The sequence below is a fragment of the Pan paniscus genome, chromosome 11, assembly GCF_029289425.2.
Source record: "Pan paniscus chromosome 11, NHGRI_mPanPan1-v2.0_pri, whole genome shotgun sequence".
In the NCBI taxonomy this organism is placed as follows: Eukaryota; Metazoa; Chordata; class Mammalia; order Primates; family Hominidae; genus Pan; species Pan paniscus.
The window spans coordinates 26,684,712-26,694,426 of record NC_073260.2 but is presented as its reverse complement, the minus strand read 5'-3'; the positions used below and the strand labels follow the sequence as shown (position 1 = coordinate 26,694,426).

At 44.9% G+C, this 9,715-nt stretch overlaps 1 long non-coding RNA gene across 1 annotated transcript; it reads right to left on the bottom strand.

Annotated features, from left to right (window-relative positions):
• Positions 1-234: 234 nt before the first annotated feature.
• Positions 235-9,707, bottom strand: LOC134728568 (uncharacterized). The gene is made up of 2 exons (XR_010109100.1): positions 6,000-9,707; positions 235-2,495 (listed from the first exon to the last, which is right to left on the bottom strand). It is a non-coding gene; the product is annotated as an uncharacterized LOC134728568 (long non-coding RNA).
• Between the last annotated feature and the right edge of the window lie 8 nt (positions 9,708-9,715).

The following is a 9,715-nucleotide window of genomic DNA, read 5'->3' as shown; positions in this document are numbered from 1 at the left end:
CCATTGCACTCCAGCCTGGGCAACAAGAGCAAAACTCCATCTCAAAAAAAAAAAAAAAGGCACCTTACCTCGATAGTCTTCCTCCCAAAAACCCCTGAACTCCACTTTATCCATGAGGACAACAACAGACAAAACCAAACTGAGGGGCAATCTACAAAGTACCTGATGAATACTTTTCAAGACTGTCATAAGCAAGTAAAGTCCGAGAAACTGTCACAGACCAGAGGAGGCTAATGAGACATGACTGCAAAATGTAATGTGGTATCCTGGGTGGGATTTCGGGATAAAAAAAATAACTTTGGGGAAAATCTAGTTAAATAAGAATAAAGTATACAGTTTAGTTAACAGCAATGTGCCAATGTTGACTCCTTAGTTGTGACAAATGTACAAGAATGATATAGGATGTTAACAACGGAGACACGGTGTGAGGAGTACGCAAAAACTCTGTACTATCTTTGCAACTTTTCTGGAAATCCAAACTATTCTAAAATTAAAAGTTTAAATTAAAAGAGGAGAGGACAATTATTGCTAGCCACATCCTTCCTCAGGGCGTATATCTATGCCAAGAAAGCATCCTGCCTCCGGAAACAAAGAATTGGTACCTCTACAGCCTAGTGCTTAATTTGAACCAATTATGTGGGTGGTCAGGAAGGAGTTGTGAGAAATCATTTCCCCTGTCCAAATCTTCCTGCTAGCTCAGAGAAGCCTTCCAAAGGAAGCCTTCCATTCTGGCTGTCCTGGCCACACCATGCATCCCACCCCAGCAAGCACCATGGTTCATAATGACAACAGTGCCCACCCAGATGCTGCTGAGGATTACCAGAAGGCTTATTCTCTGGACCTGTTGCTTCTGGGTCTTGAACCCTGGCTCTGTTCTTGACCTTTGTCATTTGCTTTTGCCACCACCACCATTCACCTTGTTTTAGTGACTAATTCAGACCCCTGACTCTGGTTCTCTGGTCTCGGGTCCTCTCTTTACTCAGCTCTGCACAATCAATCCCTTAATTTCTGTACCACCTAGAGCTGCAGGTGGGAGATATTCCTTCCATCCTTCTTTACTTTTTCAACTAGCCCAAGCCCAGCTGGGTCTCAGCTGGAAGGAGAAGGAGTGGACACTGTGTAGCATTTTTTTTTTCTTTTGAGACAGCGTCTCGCTCTGTCACCCAGGCTGGAGTGCAGCGGCACGATCTTGGCCCACTGCAACCTCTACCTCCCGGATTCAAGCGATTCTTGTGCCTCAGCCTCTCGAGTATCTGGGATTACAGATGTGCACCACCATGCCTGAGTAATTTTTGTATTTTTTTTTTTTTTTAGTAGAGACGGGGTTTCACCATGTTGGCTAAGCTGGTCTGGAACTCCTGGCCTCATGTGATCCACCTGCCTCAGCATCCCAAAGTGCTGGGATTACAGGTGTGAGCCACTGTGCCCGGCCCGTCTCCCATTTTCATGAGTGGTCATGGTGGTGGTTTTCTGCCTGCCATATCACAGGAAGCCCTGAGTGGGAGCAGAGGGGGAAAACCAAGCCTCCTACCCTGCCAATCAGGAAATCCTGAAACCCTAGCATAATTCATTACCTTATATAGCTGGGGGGAATGGGGAAGCCCTTTCTCTAGCAAGTGACCTCACCTGGATCTATAATCTGGGCACGAAGTGTAATTTTATTGCTGTGCCCCCAGCACTGTCTTGCTACATTGCTAGCAGGTTATGCATAAACACAAGGCCTCCTGCATACACTCTCTCACTACCTCTGTGTAGTGAGGACTTGTCTGCAGGCCTGGGTTACAAAGCACAGGAAGGGTTGCACAGAGCTGGCATGGCTGGAGCTACCACAGTGGCAGAACCTGGGGCAAGGATCTGGAAGTCAGTGGAATTCCAAGGTTTTCGGAAGGATTAAGAGGTCTACCTTAGGAAGCCAGGAAATCTATTCTTTTTCTGTTTTAGAGCTTGCCCTCCATCTCTATAAAGCAGTGTTTCTCAATTTGTTTTTTGTTATCACTGCCCCTAAAGGGGAAGAGTTAATTAGGTTTAAATGCTCCCTAAAAGAAAAATTAAATACTAAGGAATAGGGCTGAACTTTGTGGGGGCCACAGACCACTATAATATTTAAGATTTTTTTTGGCCTCCCTACCCCAAGAAGCAATTTACGTCCTTTTGAAGGTGATATTGGCTTTTTTGAGAATGCATGTTACAGAAGGATGGTACTCTTGCTGTGAACGTTGCCACCCACCAGGTGAACTCTCTTCTTAGACTTTCTCCTGCTTGCTTGTATTCTTTGTCTTCTGAATCCATAAGGATGAGTTCATCTGCAAGTCACAGGGATTCAAATTAAGCTGCCTGACACCATAAGGATGTTTATATTCTACAAAAGAAGTCTGGATTTAGATGCAGTGGCTCGGTGATGCCACCAAAGACACAGGCTCTTTCCATTTATCCACTCAGCTATCCTCAGGGTAACCGGAATGTCTCCACTCATGGCCACAAGATGGCTGCAGCAGCTCCACGCATTGGTCCACACATGATTGCATTTGAAAGGAAGGGAAAAGAGACAAGCAATGAACAATGAAGAAGGAGCAAATGACTCTCTGGTAGGCAACTGATAGTGGCTGACACTTCTCTTTCTTTTTGCTTATTTCCTCCTTTCTTTGTCATTAAACTAGCATTCCCCAAATCCATGTGTACATCAATATGCATCAAAGTGGAAAGGATCATTGCCAGGAGCACTCTTGGTTGACCTCATGCAAATTACTACCTCTGGGCCTCAGCTTCCTCACTTTTGAAGCAAGGGTCGAAGACTAGATGCCCTTTTTAATGTAAACTTCCTATTGAAGTAGAACATAAAGGCTCACAAACCATAAATATACTGCTTGAAGAATTTTTTTTTTTTTTTTTTGAGACAGGGTCTCACTCTGTCACCCATGGTGGAGTGCAGTAGCATGATCTCTGCTCACTGCAACCTCTGCCTCCTGGGCTCAAATGATCCTCCCACCTCAGCCTCCTGGGTAGCTGAGACTACAGGCACACACCACTATGCCCAGCTAAGTTTTTGTAGAAACAAGGTTTCATTATGTTACCCAGGCTGGTCTTGAATTCCTAGGCTCATGCAATCTGCCCACCTTGGCCTCCAAAAGTATTGGGATTACAGGCATGAGCCACTGCACCCGGCCTGCTTGATGAATTTTTACAAAATAAAACCAAAAAAAAACAAAACAAACAAACAAGCCCACAGATCAAAAAACAAATACCCCAGAACTCACTACTATTCTGTTTCCTCACACTGTACGTTAGTTTTGCCTGTTTTTTAGCTTTATATAAATGGAGTCATACAGCAGATATTCTTTTATATCTAGCTTGTTTCACTCACTATTATGTTTGTGAGATGCATTCACCATGTTGTTCCTTCATTCTGTTGTGCAATATTCCATTGTGTGAATGTATCACATTTATTCACGCATTACACTGTTGACAGCCATGTGACTGGTTTCCAGTTTTCGCTCTTACAAATAGCACTGCTGAGGAGATTCTTGGATCAATCTTTTGGTAAATGTATGCATGCATTTCTACTGTGTTCTGAAAGTAGAACTGCTGGGCCATATCATGTGTGAATGTCCATGTTCCAGATGCCTTTTTTTTTTTTTTAAGATGGAGTTTCACCCTTGTTTCCCAGTCTGGAGTGAAATGGCGCAATCTGGGCTCACTGCAACCTCCACCTCCCGGGTTCAAGCGATTCTCATGCCTCAGCCTCCCGTGTAGCTGGGATTACAGGCATGTGCCACCTCACCTGGCTAATTTTTGTATTTTCAGTGGTGATGGGGTTTCACCATGTTGGTCAGGCCAGTCTCAAACTCCTGACCTCAGGTGATCCACCCGCCTTGGCCTCTCAAAGTGTTGGGATTACAGACATGAGCCACCGCACCCAGCCTTCAGATGCCTTTTAAGGATCACTCCTCGTGATGGAATCAAACACTCTCATGGAGGCACACAGCCAGTAAGTAGGTTTTCCATTCTATCCAAAGAATCACTGCTAATAAGACTCAGTGCCCGTGGTTCCAGTACTTGTCAGTTCCATATCTTCTCCAGCCCAACCTCTCTAATGGGTAGCCCTCACAAAGGAATACACATCCATGCCCACACTCCATACACCTGTGCCTGCTTGTAAAGAAAGCCAGGTAGCACGTATCCTTCAGTGATGGCAGTGAAAGGTGTTTCTATAGCCAGATGTGGCCCAGCTACTAGGAGCCTTCAGGGTAGGCCAAGGTTTTGAGGGCTCTGGAAAGTATCCACTCCTCTGTGATCTACTTCATGACCAGACTTATGAAATGAAACTATTGGCCGGGCGCGGTGGCTCACGCCTGTAATCCCAGCACTTTGGGAGGTCGAGGCAGGTGGATCACGAGGTCAGGAGATCGAGACCATCCTGGCTAACACGGTGAAACCCCGTCTCTACTAAAAATACAAAAACAAAATTAGCCGGGTGCGGTGGTGGGTGCCTGTAGTCTCAGCTACTCAGGAGGCTGAGGCAGGAGAATGGCATGAACCCAAGAGGTGGAGCTTGCAGTGAGCTGAGATCGCGCCACTGCACTCCAGCCTGGGTGACAGAGCGAGACTCCGTTTAAAAACAACAACAATAACAACAATAAAAAAAATTATCAACAAATAGGTTAGTTCATCTGAGCTCTTTCCTTAAAATTTTTTTTTAATTTAATATTTTTTGTGGGCACATAGTAGGCATATATATTTATGGGTACATGAAATACTTTGATACAGGTATACAATGCATAATAACACATCAGGGTAAATGGGATATCCATCACCTCAATCTTCCCTTATATTTTAAGCGCCTGGTAGATGCTCACTAAAATAATCATAAAAGTTTAGGAGCAAAAGGACCTTGTAATATAATTTTCTAATAGAAAATTGCTTTCTAAGCAAGTTTTCAAACAGGATATTTATTTAAAGTAAGCACTTAAAGGTTTGGAATGTCAATTTATAGTTTAGAAAAATGGAAGGATCTTGGCTGGGAGTGGTGGCTCACGCCTGTAATCCCAGCACTTTGGGAGGCCAAAGTGGGCAGATCACTTGAGGTCAGGAGTTCAAGACAAGCCTGGCCAACATGGTGAAACCCTGTCTTTACTAAATATACAAAAATTAGCCGGGCGTGGTGGTGCGCGCCTATAATCCCAGCTACATGGAGGCTGAGGCAGGAGAATCGCTTGAACCCAGGAGGCAGTGGCGACAGTGAGCTGAGATTGCACCACTGCACTCCAGCCTGGGCGACAGGGCGAGACTCTGTCTCAAAAAAAAAAAAAAAGAAAAGAAAAGAAAAATGGAAGGATTTGGATGGATTCATGCTAGGTTAAAAGAGAGAGAGAAAGGCTGGCACGGTGGTTCACACCTGTAATCCCGACACTTTGGGAGGCCAAAGTAGGCGGATCACCTGAGGTCAGGAGTTTAGACCAGCCTGGCCAACATGGCGAAACACCATCTCTACTAAAAATACAAAAATTAGCTGGGCATGGTGGTGTGCGCCTGTAATCCCAGCTACTCCGGAAGCTGAGGCAGGTGAATTGCTTGAACCTAGGAGGTGGAGGTTGCAGTGAGCCGAGATTGCACCACTGCACTCCGACCTGGGTGACACAGTGAGACTCTGTCTCAAAAAAAAAAAAAAAAAAAAAACGAAAAGAAAAATGGAAGGATCTTGATGGATTGATGCTAGGTTAAAAGAGAGAGAGCGAGCGAGAGAAATGGAAGGAGCTAAGAGAACAGTGTTTCTTAAAATATAGTCTATAGACCAGCATCAGCGTAAGCATCACCTAGGAGATTAACATTTTTTAAATTAAAAATTAATTTAAATTAAAAATTATTCCAGGCCTCACTCCGGAAGCAGAATCTCTTGATGTGGGGCCCGGAAGTTTGCATTTTTACAAGCTCACAATTGATTGTTAGGCACCAAAAGTTTGAGATTTGGAACACTAACTCCATGACTGTACTGTATAACTCACTGCATCAGGGTCTCCATGCTTTGCAAGCCAGGAGCTCTTCTATATGGAGAGATAAAATGATGCTATCATTCGCCCACAAGCCCTTCTGCTGGTTCAGTAGCAAGTTCCAATTTCTTGTTAGCAAAACTGTTCAGATCCTGGACTCAAGTGGACCTTGTTTCTTTCCTGGGACATCATTGGCTGAATTAAATTGTCCACACAATTTTGTCTCTGTTGGGGATTGTGCCTTCTCACTTGCCCCCCTTGTTTGATACAGCCCTCTGTGGCTTGCGACATGTCATCCTGAATGCTCTCTGAAAACGTCCTTTGTCTTCACCAGCCGTCCACTTCAGAAGTGGTGGTGTTATTCTGAGGCAGGGCTTGGGATGCCATATAGAATAAAGCTATGATTGTACTAAAAACCACCAGAGGATAAGCGGCTAACACAAACATGAAGAAGGCCTAAGCACATGCTGTACCAGGGGACAGAATGAGCGAATGATGCATTGAGACTGCTTTGTTTCTGAGGTCTGGGTGCTCACAGGCAGCCCCAATACGCTTGCTAGTGAGGTCGATAGGATTTGTTTGGTAAGCGTACTAAATTCTGGGGCCCAAAGCCCTGTCTCCTGAAAGGTGCCAGCCTAAGTGTCTAAGATTCCTTATGAATTGGGAGGGCTCCATGCTGTGTTCTTGGGTTCTGGTGGCATTGGGGACCTCCCTCGCCCCTCATGCACACACATACATCTACTATCTTCCTCAGAGCTCAACCCTAGAAATCCAAGCTTCCCTCCATAAGTTCCAACGAACACCACAGCCTTCTGCTCTGATGGAGAAACGTTACACATTTCCTCCTTACCACCATGCTGCTTTTAAAACTTTTAGTAGCCTGTAATCCCAGCACTTTGGGAGGCTGAGGCGGGCAGATCACTTGAGGTCATGAGTTTGAGACCAGCCTGGCCAACATGGTGAAACCCTGTCTCTACTAAAAACACAAAAATTAGCCGGGCATGGTGGCACACACCTGTAATCCCAGCTACTGTGGAGGCTGAGGCAGGAGAATCGCTTGAACCTGGGAGGCGGAGGTTGCAGTGAGCTGAGATTGCGCCACTGCACTCTAGCCTGGGCGACAGATAAAGGCCCTGTCTCCAAGAAAAAAAAAAAAAACAAAACCTTTTAGTAGAAGCAAAGTCACATGCTCTGGGACACTTATGTTATTTCAGTGACAATTTCCCACCACAAGGAACACTGAAATACCACAGGAAATGGTGAATATGAATGGGCAGGGCTGGGCTAAATTTCATCGTGGAAACTTTCTACCAAAATACTTCCCATACAAATTCACTTTCTTTAGTTTTGATGACTACCCACTGGATAATTGTGGCCAGCTGCTATCGACCAACCAGGAAACTGGAAAATAAATAAATAAACTGTAATCAACTATTTCATATGGCCTTTTAGGAACTCTGGGTCTGGGTCCTTTTTTTGGTGGGAGCATAGAAAAGTGGTACTCCAATCTAAACTGAGCAAATGGAGGACTTTGGAGGTCAATACACACACACACACACACACACACATATACACACACATATATATGTACACATACACAGATATATATGTGTGTATATATATATATATATATTTTTTTTTTTTAATTTTGAGACAAGGTCTCCTTCTGTTGCCCAGGCTGAAGTACAGTGGTGCAATCTTAGCTCATTGCACCCTCAACCTCCCAGGCTCAAGCAATCCTTCCACCTCAGCCTCTTGGGTAGCTGGGACTACAGGTATGTGCCACCATGCCAGACTAATTTTTACATTTTTTATAGAGATGGGGCTCTCACTATGTTGCCCAAGCTGGTCTTGAACTTATGGGCTCAAGTGATCCTCCCACCTTGGCCTCCCAAAGTGCTGGGATTACAGGTGTGAGGCACCCTACCTGGTGTGTATGTGTGTGTATATATATGTATATTCAACCAGACCCTACTCAGAATAGTAAAGCATATTTAATTACGAAAACTCTTTATTATTTCATAAGAATAGTAGAGAAAATCTGACAGAAAGGGAAAGGAAGGTAGGTAATTAATATTTAGGGAGCACCTATTCCATGCCAGCACTTTGCTAGGACTATGACATAAAGAATGCTATATAACTCTCACAACCATCTCATAAGGTATTATTACCTGCTCTCCATTCTCCTCCTCTTTAGGTTAGGAACAGGTTCACTGAGGTTAGTAACTTGCTCATGGTCACCCACTTGTAGTGACAAAGCAGAATTCAAATGTGGTTCTTTTTTCACTTTCCCCTGGTGTCCTAAAGAGAAAGCTTGTATAGAGTCTTAATCCATACGGATGTCCATTATATTTAAGGCAGCCTGGTTGTTAAAATAAGTAGCACCATTCAATAAGAAAAACCGATGTTATACATCTATAGATGTATATACTCATTTCTAGAAATACTCATTTCTAGTTATATTGTGCTATTCGTTTTCATGCTAATTCAGAAGAACAGATAATAGGGTCTGTAGTAGTTGTAAGCAGCCCTTGAATGTGAAAGTGTTAACAATTTTAATCCAACTCCAAGAGGACCAGAACTTGGCATTCCTTAGATGCAGCATTTAAAATTGTTCCCAGTGCCCTTTGAATGCTATTTTTCCCAGCCAAGGCAGGCTTATGTGGAGGAGATAAAGATGATAGCTTGAGGACTAAGGGTCCAACCCTATATAAATTACATTGGGGGAAATAGGGGAAGGTCTTTGAAGCTCAGAGTCTCTGACTGATATTTTGGGTAGATTTCAACCCTCTGCATTCTCTTCTATTTGTTTCTAGAGAAAACTGTGGTAGAGGCCTTAGTGAATCCCAGAGTCAAGATCTGTCATCACCTTTTAGCAGGTAAGGCTAGGCAAACCTTTGAGTTTGGAATGGGTAGGGAAAATGTGGTCCCTCACGATGAGCCTCCCTACCCATTACTTTGCTAGAGGGACTGAAAACCCTTTAAAGACTTGGCCTTGGAAACAGAAGATCTAGGGACAGGTAAGGTGGAAAAAGGAGGTGAACCTACACCCCAAAGGGCTGGAAGTAACACCTTGACTATTTGCACCACGCCAGCAAATAAAGCTGAGAATCAGCTCAGCCCAAGGCCTGGAAAGGAAGCACAAATGCATAAAAAATAACTTGAACCTCATGGTTCTTTCAAAAGTCTCTTCGGCCAAAGTGTGAGTTGAAGATTCGCATATCATTTGAGACTCTCTACTCATGCTCGCTGTTCTGAGGTTTGACTTTACACAAATCCAGCTCAGCTGCAGAAGCAAGCCACAATGGGGACCTCAGAGTGAGCCTGAAGACTCCCCACACCGCCTCTTTGAAGTCCCTTCCAGGTTCCCCACCCGATGTCCTCTAGCTCCTTTGAGCCTCGTCGCCCTTTACGCTATTCTTCCGATATGGGTCGTAATTCCGTCTATCTAGGGTTCTTCCTGCGCGTGCCTTAGAGGCCAGAAGACCCTGACTCACGTGCGTGTCCTCAAAGCCCCCAGCCCCAAGCGTGGCTGCTGGTGGGCGCATCAGTAAACGCGGGTGGAACGGAACAGGCTCCTCCAACCTCTTTTCCACCTCTGATTTCCGTTAGACATTTGCTCCGCACGGCGGCCTCCACGAGGCAACGTTGGACACTGGGAGGACAGCCGCAGAGGCCCAGGGCGCACTTCCTGCCGGGCGGGGGCGGGGCCGCGCCTCCTCCCTCCCTCC